Here is a 17,213-nt window from a genome sequence, read left to right as displayed (position 1 = left end):
CCCTTGTGGTGATATCTGTGTCTTCTACAAAAAAATTTTGTTAAAATGTTTATTTATTTTTGAGAGAGAGAGAGAGAGAGACAGAGCATGAGCGGAGAGTGGCAGAGAGAGGGAAACACAGAATCGGAAGCAGGCTCCAGGCTCTGAGCTGTCAGCACGGAGCCCAAAGCGGGGCTTGAACTTACAAACCACAAGATCATGACCTGAACTGAAGTCACACGGTTAACTGACTGAGCCCCCCAGGTGCCCAGATGTCTGTGTCTTGACTGGGGTGGGTCATAGGAATCCACACAAACGGCACAATTGCATAGGATTCTGGACATTTCATGAATGCATGAAAAAACGTGAGATCCAAGCCGGAATTGTAGAGGAATTCATTGTATTACACTATGTTGATTTCCTGATTTTGATAATGGGTTCTAGAAGATGCCAATGTCGGTGGAAAACGGGAGGTAGGAATAAGAGACTTCTCTGCACTATTTTCACAACTTCCCGTGAATCTATGATTACTTGAAGACCCAAAGCTAGAAAATGTTTGGTGGAAAAATATTGGCTGCTAGGAAAATCATCTGTGAAAGCTGTTGGATTGGTTCATCCCTATGCCTGGTAAAAAGTTCACCCTGGGATGGATCTCATGTTCTGCCCCTTTCCTCTTCTTATCAGGCAAGGGCTGAGCAGCCAAGTGCCTAAAGTACCTTTGTCTAAAAATTACATTTTCTCTAAGGATCTGCTATTACAGAAAAAAGAAAAGGCAAACACAGGATGTTTTGTGATCACTCGGTCCTGGTCTGTTAACAGGCAGGGACATTTACGTGAAGGTCTTATGTACATTTTATGTCGACATCCCTTTTGTAGTGAAGCCCGCTGTTCACTTTAGGGGTGCCTGTGCCCTACTCCCCCTGCACGCAGTAGGCTCTCTGGCTCATCAACTTCTGGCATCACAAAGCTCACACCCCTGCTTTATTGCATCTGACTTCGGAAGTGGCAGCCTGGCCTGCTTTTTCCTCTGTGTGGCCAGCGATGTGTCTTGGGAACGCTCATTGAATAATTAATTTTTAGTTTTAAATAATTCACTAGTCCTGGCTTGCGTAATTGCTGGGGACCAAAGAATTAATTAGTTGGATGGTTTTCCTTTCTTCTCCTTTGCTTGGAGGGAAGGAAGGCTAGGCATTGCTGAGTGAAACATAACTGAGCAGCCTCTAATTAGGCCATTATCTTGGCGATATCTGAGACCATAATGGCAAAAGGACAGTAATGATCATGATCCCGCAAAGGCGTCAAGCAGGGATTGGGCTTCAACTCTCCCAGTTTTGTCTTCAGTAGCGCACTCAACCCTTGTGGGTAGTTTTGGCAGTGAGGACCAGTCCGATTATAGACAAATGAAATCAAAACATGATCTCAAACCCTCAGTTTAAAACACGGGTCTGGCAAACTACGGCCCACGAGCCAAATCTGGGCCAGTGTCTGATTTTGTAAATAAAGTTTTATTGGCACACGCCCGTGCCCGTTCATGAACATATTGTCAATGGCCACTTTCAGCTACGATGGCAGAGTTGAATAGTTGTGACGGGGACCATAAGGACAGCAAAGCCTAACATATTTATTCTCTCTCTCACCCTTATAGAAAACGTTTGCTGGCCGACCTCTGGTTTAGAATGCCATTTAAGCCATCGGTCTCTTGTTGGTTTAAAGCAGGTTTGCTAGGCCGTCAACACCGTGGAAACTCATGGCTGAACAGGGCTTCTTCTCGCAGCTCTGGACACCTAAAGGAGGGGACCGAGGGAAGAAAACCAGAAACAAGCAAAAGACCCAGGTAATCCATAACTGGGCTCTGGGCCTTTGAATATTTAGGATCAGAGCCTCATTGAGCAGAAACCAGCTCCTCCAATTCCATCAAATTTAACCTGTCTTCTACTTAGGAGAGCAAGGAGATGATGAGCTTTGGAGTCAGAAATAAGTTCAAGTCCCCATCCCCTCTTAGGCTGTGCTATGTCTGAACTTCTCTGTTTCCTCATCTGGTAAGAGGTCATATTCTCCCTTTTCCACTGGGCTCTGGGGGCAGGAGGTCATATCACTCACTGACGGAAAGCACTTACCACGGTGCCTGGCGTGTCGTGAATAGTACGCTCTGCTTGATTTTATCATTATAACGGCTGTTTCCCCAAGATACATTTTATCTTCAGGTGATCAGTTTATCAGATAAACTGCACAGCGCTCTGTGTTTAGAGTTTGAAACAGAAATTACAATCCCAAACATTTGTAGAGCTGGAAAAGCTCATTTGGGGCCAGCGTGGTCCTAGAACTGGACGGGAGACCCAAAGGAGAGCTTAACTTTTTGGACTGGTGGCTCGCTGTTTCTCCACAGGGACTCGGGTCCTATTTCCACCAGCAGAACGCCAAGTGCTCGGGCATAAACAGAGCTATGTATGCAATGGAAATTCTGACAATGCATAATCTATACCGCTCTGGAGGGAGCCACGTGCTTGCAGGTCTAAACAGGGAGAGGGTACACGTGAAAAGAGTAAAATCCTTTCTGAAATCGTGTTGCCCCGATGACCTTGTGGCTCAAACGAAGGATCTGTGCTTCCTCCTGGACTTGTTGACATTCTTGGTCCCCGAAGGCTAGGTCACCAAGCTCTCACTTTCTCTTCTTCCCACCACCCACTCCTATTCCATCAGTTTTCTCCTGAATTACGTGGTCTTTCCTGGTCTCTCTGACTCCAGTCTTGCTCTTCCAATTCACAGTCATACCCATCTTCCTAAGACAGATCCCGTGGCTTCGTGCCCCCTTTCAAAACGCTTGTGGTGGGGGCGCCCGGGTGGTCCCCTCAGGTGAGCGCCCAACTCTTGATTTCAGCCTAGGTCATGGGGGATGAAGCCCAATGTTGGGCTCCGCAGTGAGCATGGAGGTTGCTTGGGATTCTCTCTCTCTCCCTCTACCATTTACCCTTTCTCTAAAACAAACAAAACAAACAAACAAAAAAATTAAAATGAAACAAAACCCACCAAAAAAAACCCAAAAACAAAAACAAAAGAAAACAAAACCCAAACCAAACCACAACCACAGCAACAACGACAACAACAACAACAAACCCGTTGTGGTAAAACACACACAGCGTAAAACTGCTAGTGACCCTTCAGTATATTCACAAGGTTGTGCAACCGCCACCTATGTATTTCCGGAGCGTTTCCGTCACGGCAAAAAGAAGCCCCATCCCCAGGAAGTGGTCTCTCCTCATTCCCCGCTCTGCCCAGCCCCTGGCAACCACCGACTGCCCTCTGTCTCTATGGATTTGCCGAATCTGTATCGTTCATACAGGCTTTCATGTCTGGCTTCTTGTATGCAGCATAACATTTTTCAGGCTCAGCCACATTGCAGCCTGTAACGGCACTTTATTCTTTTTTATACCAGAATGATATTCCATTATGATGCCACATTTTATCTATCCGCTCATCCTTTGGTGGACTTTAGGGTTGTTTCCAATCTGGGGCCATCGTAAATAGTCGCTGCTGTGAGCATTTGTGTGCACATCTTTGTTCAAGTATGTGTGTTCAGCTCTTTGGGGTGCATACCCAGGAGAAGGACTGCTGGGTTGTAAGGTAATTCTATTCCTTTATAAATCCAGAAAGCGGCTTCCCCTTGGCCTCTGCGTAACATCCACATTTTGGACATGGCTGGCGAGATCCTCAAGATCTGGCTCCCGCGGACCTCTCCCAGTGCGGACATGCTTAGCTCCATATGCTCTCTCATTTGGCTCATGTCCCGGCCATCCTGCGTCTTATGATGGCATACTTAGAAGCCATGTTGCGCTGGTTTGAGAAGTTCCGCTAATTTGGAACATAACTACGTAAAAATCTGATGTCGTTAGATGGGTCCTTGTGTTAAGAACTAGATTCTTATTGCTTCCGATTTATTCTTAAAAAAATTTTTTTTAATGTTTATTTATTTTTTAGAGAGGGAGAGACACAGTATGAGCAGGGGACAGGCAGAGAGACAGGGAGACACAGAATCCAAAGCAGGCTCCGGGTTCTAAGTTGTCAGCACAGAGCCCGATGTGGGGCTTGAACTCACGAACTGTAAAATCACGACCTGAGCTGAAGTCGGACGCTCAACCAACTGAGCCCCCAAGGTGCCCCACTTGTGATTTATTGTTTTCCAAAATGTTGACCTGGCCACCTCCATAGTGAGAGTTACTCCAAATCGTTATTGTTTAGTGAAATACCTCTTGTTCAACGCTTGCATGCAAAGAAACCCTGCAAAAGGAAGTGATGTAGGCTACAATGAAATACCACTGTATGTGCACTAGAGCAGCTGATATTATGATGTTATGACCACATTCAAGGAGGGCAAGGATAACCAGAATGCTCAGAAAGTGCTGGTTGGTGGGCATTTAAAGTAGTGCCACCTCTGTGCACTTGGCTGGCTCACTTGGTAGAACGTTTGACTCTTGAACTTGGGATTGTGAGTTTGAGCCCCACCTTGGGTAGAGGGTTTACTTTAAAAAAAAAAAATAGTGCCACTGCTTTGGAAAAGCACTTGGTGGTTGGTTTACTGAAAAAAAAAATAGTGCCACCAGTTGGGAAAACAATTCGGTCGTCTGTTAAGAAGTTTAGCACATATCTATCTGGTGCCCAGGAACCTCACCCCTAGGTCATTGCCTAAGGGAAAGTAAACTATGTGGCTATGAAAACCTAGTGCAAGAAGCCATCTACGTACCATCACCAAAACCTGGAAATGGTCCAGGTGTCTACGCACAGGAGACAGGCTAAGAGAGCAGTGGCGTAGCCGTAGAATGGAATACTACTCAGGACTCAAAAGGAATGAACTATTAGTACACACGACAGTATACAAAAACGAGTGTGCAAAACCTCACGCAGAGTGCAAGAAGACAATCACAGAAGAGTATGCGCTATAGATTGTAGGAAGCTCTAAGAAAGACAAATCTAATTCACGGTGACAGAAGCAGATCCATGGTTGCTTCCAGGCAGACAAGGATTAACTAGGGAGAAGAACGAGGGAGTGGCCTGGACGATGGACAAGTTCTATGCTCTCCTGCTTTACGTGTGTGTGTGCATCAACCAAACCAACCCAAGTGTCCACGTAGACCTACACATTTCGCTGTTTGTAAACTAAACTTCAATTTTAAAATGATAACATAAAAGTAAACGAGAAGGTGATTGACATAAAAACCTGGCTTCTTATAGTTACATCTATGCAACAATTGAATCCCATGAGGCCTCGGACCACATTTTAGATGGTGATATTTGTTAGTCCTCCTTGCTTTCTATTCTTAGGATCACTTTCTTTTCTTAGGATCACTTAATTTTTATTTATTTATTTTAATGTTTATTTATTTTTGAGACAGAGAGAGACAGAGCATGAGCAGGGGAGGGGCAGAGAGAGAGGGAGACACAGAACCTGAAGCATCTCCAGGCTCTGAGCTGTCAGCACAGAGCCTCATGTGGGACTCAAACCCACACCCACAAACTGTGAGACAATGACCTGAGCTAAAGTCAGATGCTTAACAGACTGAGCCACCCAGAAGTCCTTCTATATTTAACTTTTTAAAAAATATTTTTTAATGTTTATTTTTGAGAGAGAGAGAGAGAGAAACAAAGTGCAAGCAGAGGAGGGGCAGAGAGAGAGGGAGACACAGAATCTGAAGCATCTCCAGGCTCTGAGCTGTCAGCACAGAGCCCGATGCAGGGCTCAAACCCACGATCTGTGAATTCATGACGTGAGCCGAAGTCGGACACTTAACCGACTGAGCCATCCGGGCTCAGTCTGTTTTTTCATCATTGAAAATGTTGCTGTTTTTGAGTAGTTGGAGAATAATTTTCAGATCACCACTCTTGTATGTTCATTAGAGTGAAAAAGATTTAAAAAAATGTGAATTACTTGTATCAGTCGGCTTTTGCTATTGTATTTATTTATTTAAAAAAATTTTTAATGTTTATTTTTGAGACAGACAGAGAGACAGAGAGACAGAGAGACAGAGACTGAATGGGGGAGGGGCAGAGAGAGTGGGAGACACAGAATCTGAAGCAGGCTCCAGGCTCTGAGCTCTCAGCACAGAGCCTGACACAGGGCTCGAGCCCACGAACCGTGAGATCATGACCTGAGCTGAAGTCAGATGCTGACTGAGCCCCCCAGGCACTCGGCTTTTGCTATTTTGACGAATGATTCCAAAATGTAATGACTGAAAAGCAACCACCGTTCATTTAGCTCATGGCTCACGGGCCAGCGATTTAGGTCAGGCTCGGACAAGGGATTCTTCTGGTCCAGGCTGGGCTCCGTTGCACATAAGCAGTTACTCCTTGTACACACACTGAGTCACCTGAGCAAGTCGTTCCCAGCAGCCGTAATGCCCGATGAGAGTCCACGGCTGTGGGTCTGTTGTTTTCCAGAGCCATGCAGACTCTCTTAGGATCTCAAGTTGGTCTGGCTGGAAGGCAGAGGCCGAGAAGCTAATTTCCCTGTTGTACCCAGCCCCCACCCCTACTTTTGGTCTTGAAAAGGAATATCTTCTCAATGTGTCTTCTTCTGTGAAGTAGGACTGGAAATTCTCCTGATAGTAAAATTTAGCTGCTTTGTCCTCCTTGGCACCCGTGAGTTGCAGAAAAGCAAGCTTGATGTCTTTCTGCAAATACCTTACAAATTCACGCCTGGAGCTACCGTTGTTGCAGGAAGCACACCAGCCCCAACTCACATAGAAAAATCCCTGTGTATTTTTAGTATGAATATGAATTCAGGTGTGATCAGCACTGAACAAAAAAGATTGGGATGATACAAATGGTGAAATGAACCATCATTGCTTATGTCAAATTGTAAGCAGTGATACCAAGAAATTGTTCTGCTTCCTTGTTAAAACTGGAAATTATCCACCTGAACGCCCAGAAGAAAAGGATGATGAAAAGCAGATTTTTGAAGTATCTTTCTGAGTCTCGTCGTTTTTTTTAAATCATTGATCTATTATATGTAATACTGACTTTCCCATCTGTTACAATAGAAGCAAATCGTGCTTAAAAAAAAAATCTTCGACTGTGAGAGAGAGTCAAAGAGTCATTTCCAGCTTGTGCTCATGCATTAAGTTTTAATGCTAATAGCTAATAGTCCTGACATTCCATTTTCACTGGCACTTACCTAAAGTTATATTTTCTCTGTTGGGGGGGGGCACCATAACTATTTCAGTGACAATTACAGCCAGTGATGGTTCTTCCAAAAATCGTGTAACCTGTAAAAGGTGGGAGATCGTCATAGACGCAGAGGGGGACTTCCCAGATGCCACAGGGAGGGGTAGATGTGTAGATGTAGGGAACAGGGGTAGGGAAATAAGGATCCTTCTCTCCTTGTCCCCGCTGGGGATCAATATTTAATCTTTTCTGCCTGAGAACTCTGATCCACTTAGTCAAGTAATGAGCCTGGGATGTGCTATCCCACACATTCCGTTCTCTTGTGGTTCTTTTTGCCGCAAAGATTTTATTTTCTGATGGGTCAGGTTTCTGTTTTGTACAGCAATTGATTTTGCTGTCACACATCGCATTTATGAACCAAACACACACGCACACACGAAAACATAATTATATTTAATGTGGTACCTGCATTTGACCGTCTGGAGTCTGTGCTACACCCAGTGTTTAGACCATGAGTGACAACTGTCTGTTCACGTCCACAGCCTCGAGCTGGGAAGTCCTTGCTCTGCCTTGCTGCATGGCCATTATTTTAAAATATTAATTGATCCAAGGGGCACCTGGGTGGATCAGTCGGTTGAGCCTCTGACTCTTGATTTCGGCTCGGGTCGTGATCCCAGGGTCGTGGCGTTGAGCTGGTGTCAGACTCTGTGCTGAGCGTGGAGCCTGCTTGAGATTCTCTCTCTCCTACTGCCCTTCTCTCCTGCTTGCACTCTCTCTCTCTCTAAAATAAATTTTGCTTTAAATGTAAAAAATATATTAATTGATCCAAACTGTCTTCATGCCTAGAGATGGGCTTTAAGTTAGAAAACTGTTCAGACTTAGGTCCCCCCCACCCCAAGCAGAGCCTGAGACAGGGATGAAGTGCAAGCCATTGATGTGTGAGCAAATCCTGGAAGACGACAGCTGAGGAAGGGAGCACCCACCAGTCTCTGAGCATGATGGGTGGCTGGAGCCCAGGTGTGGGGGCCTCAGAGACCATAGAACATGCCTCAGAGGCATCCTGCCCAAACACTGAGCACTCCGGGGCACTTGTCCAGTGACTCCCGAGAGTATTTGCTGAGCCCTGCCTCCAGAAGCCCCAACTCTTCTGCGCTGTGGCCTGTCTGGCACATGGGCTGGCGTGTTCCTTTGTGTGTCAAGATGTGCAGTGAGGAAACAGGATCCAACAGCAGGAAGACGGCCATCCGCAGACCAGGCAGCAGGCCGTCTCCAGCACTGGCTCCCCCCGCACCCTGATGCTGGACTTCCCAGCCTCTGGAAGTGTGAGCAAGAAATGTGTGTTGTTCAAGTCGATTCGCGCGTGGTGCTTTGTTATAGCAGCCTGTGCTGACAGAGACGGAGTGCAAGCAGTTCCTTAAGGCTGCGCGCACCATTTCTGTCCATAACCCCACGGCTAGAGCTTGGTCACACGGCCTCACTGTGCTGCAAACGAGGCTGGAGAATATCATTCTTATTCTTGGGTGGCCAGGGACTCCGTGAAAAACAGCCCGTCTTGTTCTGAGGGGCAAGGCTCCTCAGCCCCCGCATGATGGACATTTTGGTCAAGGTGATTCTCTGCGGTGGGAGGCTGTCCTCTGTGTTGCCGGGTGGTTAGCATCCCTGGCCTACACCCACCAGATGCCAGTGACATCCTCCTCCCAGTGATGACAAATACAATTTTCCCCAGATATTGCCCCATGTCCTCTGCGGGTAAAGTGGCCTCAAGTCGAGAATGGCTGTGAACGGGACGGAAGAATCGGATATTAAGAGACACGTGTCAACACCCCCCCTTGCCTGCAAGATGGGTCTCTATCCTGTATCTAGGCAAAGCCTCCTCTCTCACGGAAGGTCAAGCTGTGGTGTTATTTCCACATTTGTCACCAGGCTGGGCTTTGTTGGAGCTGTTTCGTGACGTTTTGGCTCCGTGGCCGACCTTGTCAGCCCCAAGTCTGATGCACCCTCTTGGAGATTCTGTGAGCGACTTATCATTCCTTAATAAATTCATTTTCTGTTTAGATGAGCCAGAGTTAAGTCCTACTGTTTACAACTAAGAATCCGGGCAGATACAATTGGCCTCATTAAGATTCCCCCACAATCCTCCTTTAAGACCTCGGTCTTTTGTTCCTGGGGTTAAGAAGCCAGGCAAATATTCTAGGAATAACTCACAGAGGCAAATTCTCATGCCCGAGACCCATGGGAACATGCTAGTTTCCACACGAGTTTATAGGTTAAATTCTGTCTCCATTATCTGTTGTTTTTTTTCCCCCTTCTTTTAGGACTAGTTGAGAAACTTTGTAGGAATCAAAATTCCCTCTGGATCTCTATACATTTATTTATGCTTCCTCATCCTTGTCCTTCCCAGCCCAACTCATATATAATTCTCTCCTCCCGTCGTTTTTTCGTTCCTTTCCACGGCAGTGATTCTCTTCCCCACTTAATCTTATCTATGTTTACTCTTGCTGTATCTTTTTTCTTTTCCCTCCTCGTCACCGGCTTCAACCTCTTCAACCTCTGATGTGTTTCATTTTCTGTGTGGCAGGAAAGCTCTCTCTGAAAAGGGAGTGAGTTCATTCTAGAATAGGTAGGAAAGTGGGAGGAATAGTGGGGGAGGCAAGTTGGCTGGAGTTCCCTGTCACTCCTACGCAGTCATGAGGAGGGCTGGGGGAGGGGTGATGACCAGCACTGGGGCTGGGGAACGAGATCTAGACGGGGGCTGCTCCTGGAGGGGTGAGGCCAGCTTCACAATACGGGTGTGCAGATGTCTCCGAGTTCAGCTCAAACACCCAAGGGTGCATCAGCTCTGTCTCAGCAAGCCTGGTCCAGTGCCATGGGGGTGGGAAGTCGGGCACGGTCAGGCCTCTGCACAGGGCCGAGGTAGGCGGAGCCTGTAATAACCAAACAGAGCTAGGGAACAGCTACCTCTCACAGTGAATCGAAAACTTGAGTGTGCGTCAGAATCATCTGGGAGTCTCTTTTAGTGATTACTTTTTAATAGTTTATTTATTTTGAGAGAGAGAGAAAAAACGTGAACAGGGGAGGGGCAGAGAGAGAGGGAGAGAGAGCGCATCCGAAGCAGGCCCCACGCCATCAGCACACGGAGCCTAAGGCAGGACTCGATCTCATGAACCGTGAGATCATGACCTGAACCGAAATCAAGAGTCGGATGCTCAACCGACTGAGGCACCCAGGTTCCCCTCCTGGGAGTCTATTTAAAGCACAGATTGTGGGGCTCCATGGTCACAGCTTCTGATTCAGCAGATCTGGGGTGGGGCCCAGGAGTCGGAATTTCTAACAGGTTCCTGGGTGAGGCTACTGGCTCGGGGCCACGCTCCGAGAACCACTGGCTTATGCCTTTTCTTAAACAAGGTTTCTGGACCCTGGCTGTATATTGGAACCTGGTGGAGGGGATTAAAAATCTCCCAGCGACTTTTGCTGCTGGTGAGGGATGGATCACTGCTTCTCTTGCAACAACGAGAACGAAATGGACCAATGACACAGAAATCACATTTCTGGAAGCACCAGAGAGGTGTGGAAACAGAGAGGGGGGAATAGAACTAAAATTCCAGAGAGGGAAGAGGCCCTCTTGGGTGAGATGGGGGCTTCTCTAGCAACCGCAGCAGCCCCACATCGGACGAATGAAAGCAGACACAGGAAGAGTGGCGTCCAGCACAAGCATCGGTGTTTTGTAAGGATCCCCCCGGTTATCCCAGGGAACAGCCGGGGCTGAAAAACATGCCCTTCTACGCAGCACTGGCCATAGGTCCCAAACCAGATTGGTTTGAGAGGGGCTCTGACTACCCCAGCACACGACCATTGACAGGGAGGGGCGAAGGGTGCAGGGCCTCCCCGGCACGGCTGTCAGAGGAAAGCACGCCGGGTGGGGTTCAGGGGCGCTGGTGCCTATTCCGGCTTTGGGGACGGGCACAGGGCTCGTGACGCTGACTGTCTCAAGCTCACGGACTCCCCCTCTGTCCCCCATGGGGTACGGGAGAGAAGGCACACGATGTGACTGCTCCTTAGCTACAGGTCTTCCTCCCTGACCCATGCCTGCGATCCCGAGCCCCAGCACGGTGCCCGGCAAATGGGAGACGCTCGGGAAGTGTTTGCTGACTGAATACAAGTACCTCGGTCCGACTCTTTGCCTCCGGCCCCGCGGTTCTCACCTGGAGGAGAGCTGGCAACCCAGGGGACGTTCGGCGATATCTGTAGACATTTTTGGTTGTCACTACTGGGGGTGGGCATCTGGTGGGTGGGGGGCGGGGACGCCACTCCACATCCTACAGTGCAGAGGACAGTCCCCTCCACAGAGAAGCAGCCAGGCCCAAATGTGTGTACTGCGGAGGTCAGGAAAGGCTGCCGTGGCCAGCCGGCCTGCGGGGCCCGCCTCCCGCGTCCCACCTCCGCCGTGCGCTCCCGCTGGGGGGTCGGACGCCCTGGACACGAGGCCGGGGCAGTGCCGTTGGTCCTCCTGACCTCCCGCTCCCCTCCCAACGTTTGCAGTGTCAGCTAATGTTGTCGGCCACGGGCACCTGCATGCACGGCTGGGGACTGCCGGCCCTGAGCATCGGGGGAGGGCTCGGCAAGCGGAGGCACGGGAGCTGTGTGTCCCGGGGGCCAGGCTGCCTCAGAGCCCCGCCGGCCTCAGAGCGACCGTGCTCACGGTTCAGCAGCCCTCCTCCGCCTCCCGGCCTGAAGCAGCCTGCCCGTCCCCGCGTCCTTCGCCCGGGTTGTTCACCGTGACTCATTTCTCCCGGGGAGACAAAGGAAGCCCTTGACTCCAAGAATGTTTAAAACCAACAGAAATAGCCAAGCGCGGATTCCCAGGAAGGTGGGAGGAGGCCAGGTGGGTAGAGGATTTTCCCACCATTGTACTGGGGTGGGTTAATTAGTCCGATGTGCTGCTTGCCACCTGGAAAGGTGTGGCAGGGTGGGAGGGGATGAGGCAGAGTTCAGTGGCGGGCAGGAAAGCCTGGGACGAGGTGAAATGCATGCACCAGGGAAAGAGGGCCGGCGGACGGGGCGGAGGGGCCCCCAGCATGCCGAGAGGCAGTCTGAAGGCTCCCTGAGTCAGCCCTAGCAGCAGGCGATGCTAGAAGCACTTTACAGAGATCATCTGGTGCAATCCTCGTGACCCTATGTGACAGGTTCCACACGGCCGCCTGCATCAGTTAGCTATCGCCTCAGCAATACCGTGTAACAAACATTGCCACAAGTTTCTGGGGCTTAACACACCAATCACTTCATCTCTCTTAGAGTGTCCACTGTCCACAGTTCAGCGGAGGCTCAGGGCATCTGGTCCAGCACAGCTGGAGTTAGCTCCACGCGGCAGGCTGGGTTCACGTGGCTCCAGGCATGTCTCTTCCTCTGTGACCCAGGGGCCTGCCTGGAGTATGTTTTTCCCATAATGATGGAGGATATGCAAAAGGGCAACAAAACCGGGCAAACTCATTTCAGACTCGTGTGTGTGTCAAATCTTCTTGCACTGGCAAAGTGAGGCACATTGCTGAGCCTGATATCAAGAGGTCAGAAATTACACTCTGGCCACCGGGGGTTCAGAGCAAGTCAGAGAGCCAAGCCCAACATTGACAGAGCGGGGGAGTGTACTCCTCCCATGAAGGCTGGGGGTGGTGGAGAGAGGGCACTGTCGGGAGTGAATATTTGCCAATAATCTGACCCACCACATTTAAAGTATGTGGAATCGGAGTCACAAGAGCCTGAAGCAATTTGCCTTAGGCCACAGGGCAAGGGGTAGGCTGGGATGTGAACCCAAATGGTGTGGCTTGAGAGCCGGTGTTACACGGCATCCCTCCACACCGGTGTGCTGTATCCACACCCATGCCGCCATACCCCACCTCGAGCTGTCTTAAGCTGCCTGTGGTGGCAAGTCCCCAGGAAGTCCCTGATGGTCCTCACCTCCTGGTGTTCACTGCCCTCCCTCACCTTCTCCATGTTAGCTACAACTGACCTTTGTGACCAGTAAAATACTGAGCAAGTGGTGGTGTGCCATTTTGTTTTTCTCTTTGGAGTCTTGGATTGCTCACTCCGGGGGAGCCGTCCTGTAGAAAGGCCCACGTGGAGAGGAGCTGAATCTTCCCCCCGATAGTCAGCACCGACACACCTGCCATGTTGAGTGAACCACCTTGGAAGTGGATCCTTCAGCGTCTGGTCTTCAGATGCTTCTTTTGAGTTTTCTAGAAGAAGCTCAATACTGTGGATGAAGGACAAGCCGTCCCTTCTGGATTGTGTGTCCTGTTTGGATTCTGGACCTGAAGAAACCCTGACATGGAACGAATGGTTGTTTCAAGTCACTACATTTTGAAAGGATTTATTACACAGCAAGAGATAACATACAGCCTTTCCTCACTACTGGAGATGCTACCCAACACTCAACGGCTGCGCTGAACTTGGAACTCCAATATTCTGACCTCTTACCCTGTGCTGTCTTACATTATGAACCAGGATGAGGACTCAGGTCTGTGAACTGCATGCTGGGAGCTGGGTAGTCAGTGCACGGTAGATCTGAAATTGGTAGGGAATCCTGAAAGGTTAACCAAGGCTTAAACACTGAAGGTTTAAAAACCATGGTTAATAACAGGGGCGCCTGGGTGGCTCAGTCGGTTGGGCGGCCGACTTCAGCTCAGATCATGATCTCGCGGTCCGTGAGTTCGAGGCCCGCGTCGGGCTCTGTGCTGACGGCTCAGAGCCTGGAGCCTGTTTCGGATTCTGTGTCTCCCTCTCTCTGACCCTCCCCCGTTCATGCTTTGTCTCTCTCTGTCTCAAAAATAAATAAACGTTAAAAAAAAAATTAAAAAAAATAAATAAAAACCATGGTTAGTAATAGAATCACAACAACACTTTTGTTGTGTCTCCGGTAGAGGTCAAGACTTCCCCTAGAACACTTGCCTCTACAGGTTGCCTCCCAAGCCATGAGGGGCGTGGCAAACAGCTCACTCCTGACGATTCCCTTCCCTACCTGCAAACTTACCTCCTAGACTCAGAGGACAGTTCTGGCTCCCTTCATCCGTGTTGCCTTCAAATAAGATGTTCAGTTCCATTTTCCATTTTAATCTGTCCTTCACTTCACGGAAATAACTCTGTCCCTCATTAGCTCTTGAGCATGTTCACAGTTACCCCTTAAAAAACAGTTCTTGGGGTGCCTGGCTAGCTCGGTTGGTTAAGCATCCCACTTCAGCTCAGGTCATGATCTCATGGCTCATGGATTCGAGCCCCGCATCGGGCTCTGTGCTGACAGCTCGGAGCCTGGAGCCTGCTTCGGATTCTGTGTCTCCTTCTCTCTCCGACCCTCCCCTGCTCATGCTCTGTCTCTCAAAAATAAATAAACGTTAAAAGAAATTAAAAAAAAAAAAAAGACCGTTCTTGTCATTACAATCAATATCAGTCCATGTGGAAATGAGGAGACACCGGCTTCTGCCTCCACACAACCAAGAGGAAGATAAGAAAACCCCATTGGCTTTCTACAATTTTTAAGTAAGTAAACCAATGCCTGCCCACAATAAAAGAGGAAGCCTGACAGCTTTGGCAGGGATCCTGGCAGCTGGGGAGGCAGACTGTTCTAAATATATCATCATTTAAAAAAGCAATCAGTGCCAGACTTGCTCTCTCACAATTTACCTCTGTCCCCCCGTGATCGCTCTGATGTGGTACACGGGGCACATCTCATTAGAAGTGCTTATATATGCAGGACGAATGTTTTCCCCTTGAAGATGGAGTTGCTAAGCATTCCAGCAATTTGCTTGATTCAAGAGATCAGGTTGGGGAAAGATCAACCTGGGCCACACGGTTCATTAGCGAGATCAGTCAGGGGCTTGATGACTTCCGGAAGAAATCTTTTAAATCAACAGAATGTCCTGTGTGTGATTTCTTCGGCCTCGAACACTCTGCAAGGGGTCAGGGGTTAGAATGTACAGTGTGATTCTCTGCCTCCCACACAATCGGCGGGGACACATGATCTCCACGTGTGTTCTTTTAACAGAGGAGGGAAAAATCTCCACAGCACACATGGTGCACACCTCCCCCCCTAGAATGTTCTCTGTTTTAGATAAGCATTGCTGTGATAAACGTTTAACACGCTTTGGATTTAACAGAAGACACTGCAGGGAGTCCTAAATTAAATTCAGGAGGTCCCCAGGGGTGCACAGGTGAAAAACCCAACCTTAAAACCTTCGGATGTGAAACATTGGAAAATAAGCATATTACTATCTGGGTATTGTTTGGTGTGTTATTTTAACAATCATTTTAATCCTAAGCATAGGCCCTTGTTACGTAATCACATCATGAGTTTACACTCACGGACACTCGCTGTGAACTAAGAATTTTACATTCACTGACCGAGCTAATTCTCACTACTACCAGATAGTAGAGATATTAGCAGGTGTACCTGCAGAAAGCTGATGTAACTTGCCTAATGCCACACAACCCATAAAGGGCATCGCAGGAGCCCATCCTGAAAACAGTCCACCTCCAAAATCCATGTTCTTCCACACTGCCTGACAGTCTCTTTCAGAGGCATATCCTTGTGCAAATTTGTATTACGCCTTAAAGCGCATTGCAATAAATGTGTCTGAACTTGATCATGCCATGAGTCATTAGCAAATTACGGTTCCTGTCCTTCCTCATGGCAGTTCTATTTCCAGTTTATTTATTGTTCAAAACCCAGTTCAAATAGCGCCGCCCGTCAGCTTTCCCCAAACCCCACCCAGGACTACGCTCTGGCCTTTATATTCTGCCCCTTATATTTCTCCTTGTTGTTGGGTTCTGTTGTATTCATTTGCTTGTACAAACTCCTTTAGGACGGAACTAAAATCTCTTCAACTTTGTTTGTGTGCTGGAAATTTTAGATTCATTAAAAAAACTCAACGTATGGAGGTAAAATTAATATGCAATAAAACACATAGCTCTTAGGTGTGAGCTAGGTGGGGTTTACAAACGTACTCACCTATGTACCTAACATCCCAATCAAGATGAGAAACATTTCCATCACCCCATCTGCCCCTTGGCAACCCATGCCCTTCAAGCAACCGCAGATTGGAACCCCCATCTGCGTGCCGTAAAAACACTTCAGACCCATCTGTCTTCTTTAGTCTGCTTAATGCTACTGGAATCCTTCTGGCTCCTCAGGTTATAAAACCCAAAGCCTTTTTTTTTTTTTTTTTTTGTCATATCCTTTAGTTCCTCATATATCACATATATATATTTTTTGTCATATCCGTAGTTCCTCAACTAGCAAACTTTGCAGAGTATCTATATTCCAAGCCAAGGATCTTGGCCAAGGATTGAGTCATGAGCCAGAGCCAGTCAACGCCATATTCCCCCGGTTCTTTCTTCTATCCGCCTACTTCCCCCACACACTGTCCAGTTCATGTCCTCCTCAGCTTTACGCTGCTACTCCCCAGCCGTGGGTTGGGTCTTGCCACCCTCCCTTCTTTGAATCCATCACCCACAGGGCTCCCGGCTGCTATCATAAACACCCCATATCTCCCCACTCCAGACAAAACACAACATACAAAATAACGTCTCAACCCCTCGGCTCGCCTTCAGGAACTTTCGTAGTCTGGCTTCAGCCTGCCTCTCCAGCTCGTCTCCTTTGACCTGCTTCCACGAGACCTATACTCTAGCCGCTGCAGGCCCCTGGCCTGTTTCCAAAGATGTTTTGTTTCCCTCGAACTCTGTGTCTTCACTGAGGCTGTGCTTTCTGCTGAGAATGTCGTCCTTCCCGCCTCTGGAAGTCTTACCCATTTCCAGTGCCCTGTCCTGCAAGGTCTGTCGATGGGGCCCTTCCTCTATTCCTTGGCGTGCTACGTCTGTGTATCCACATGTTGCCCCCGCAGCCTGTGGCTCGTGTTCCTGAGGACTTTGTTTCCCTGTGTGTCTTCCAGCGACATCATTAGTTTCACACCACAGAGGAGTCCATGTTAGGAGAATAAGAGAAGAGAATGTTCTTTCCAGAAGAGTAGCAGGGTTCTGATGTTTTGTTTGTTTTTTTTTTTTCTGTATGTTTTTATACTGCGATACACGGGTGA

The sequence above is a fragment of the Panthera uncia genome, chromosome X (assembly GCF_023721935.1).
Source record: "Panthera uncia isolate 11264 chromosome X, Puncia_PCG_1.0, whole genome shotgun sequence".
Lineage (NCBI taxonomy): Eukaryota > Metazoa > Chordata > Mammalia > Carnivora > Felidae > Panthera > Panthera uncia.
This window is presented reverse-complemented; position numbering follows the sequence as displayed.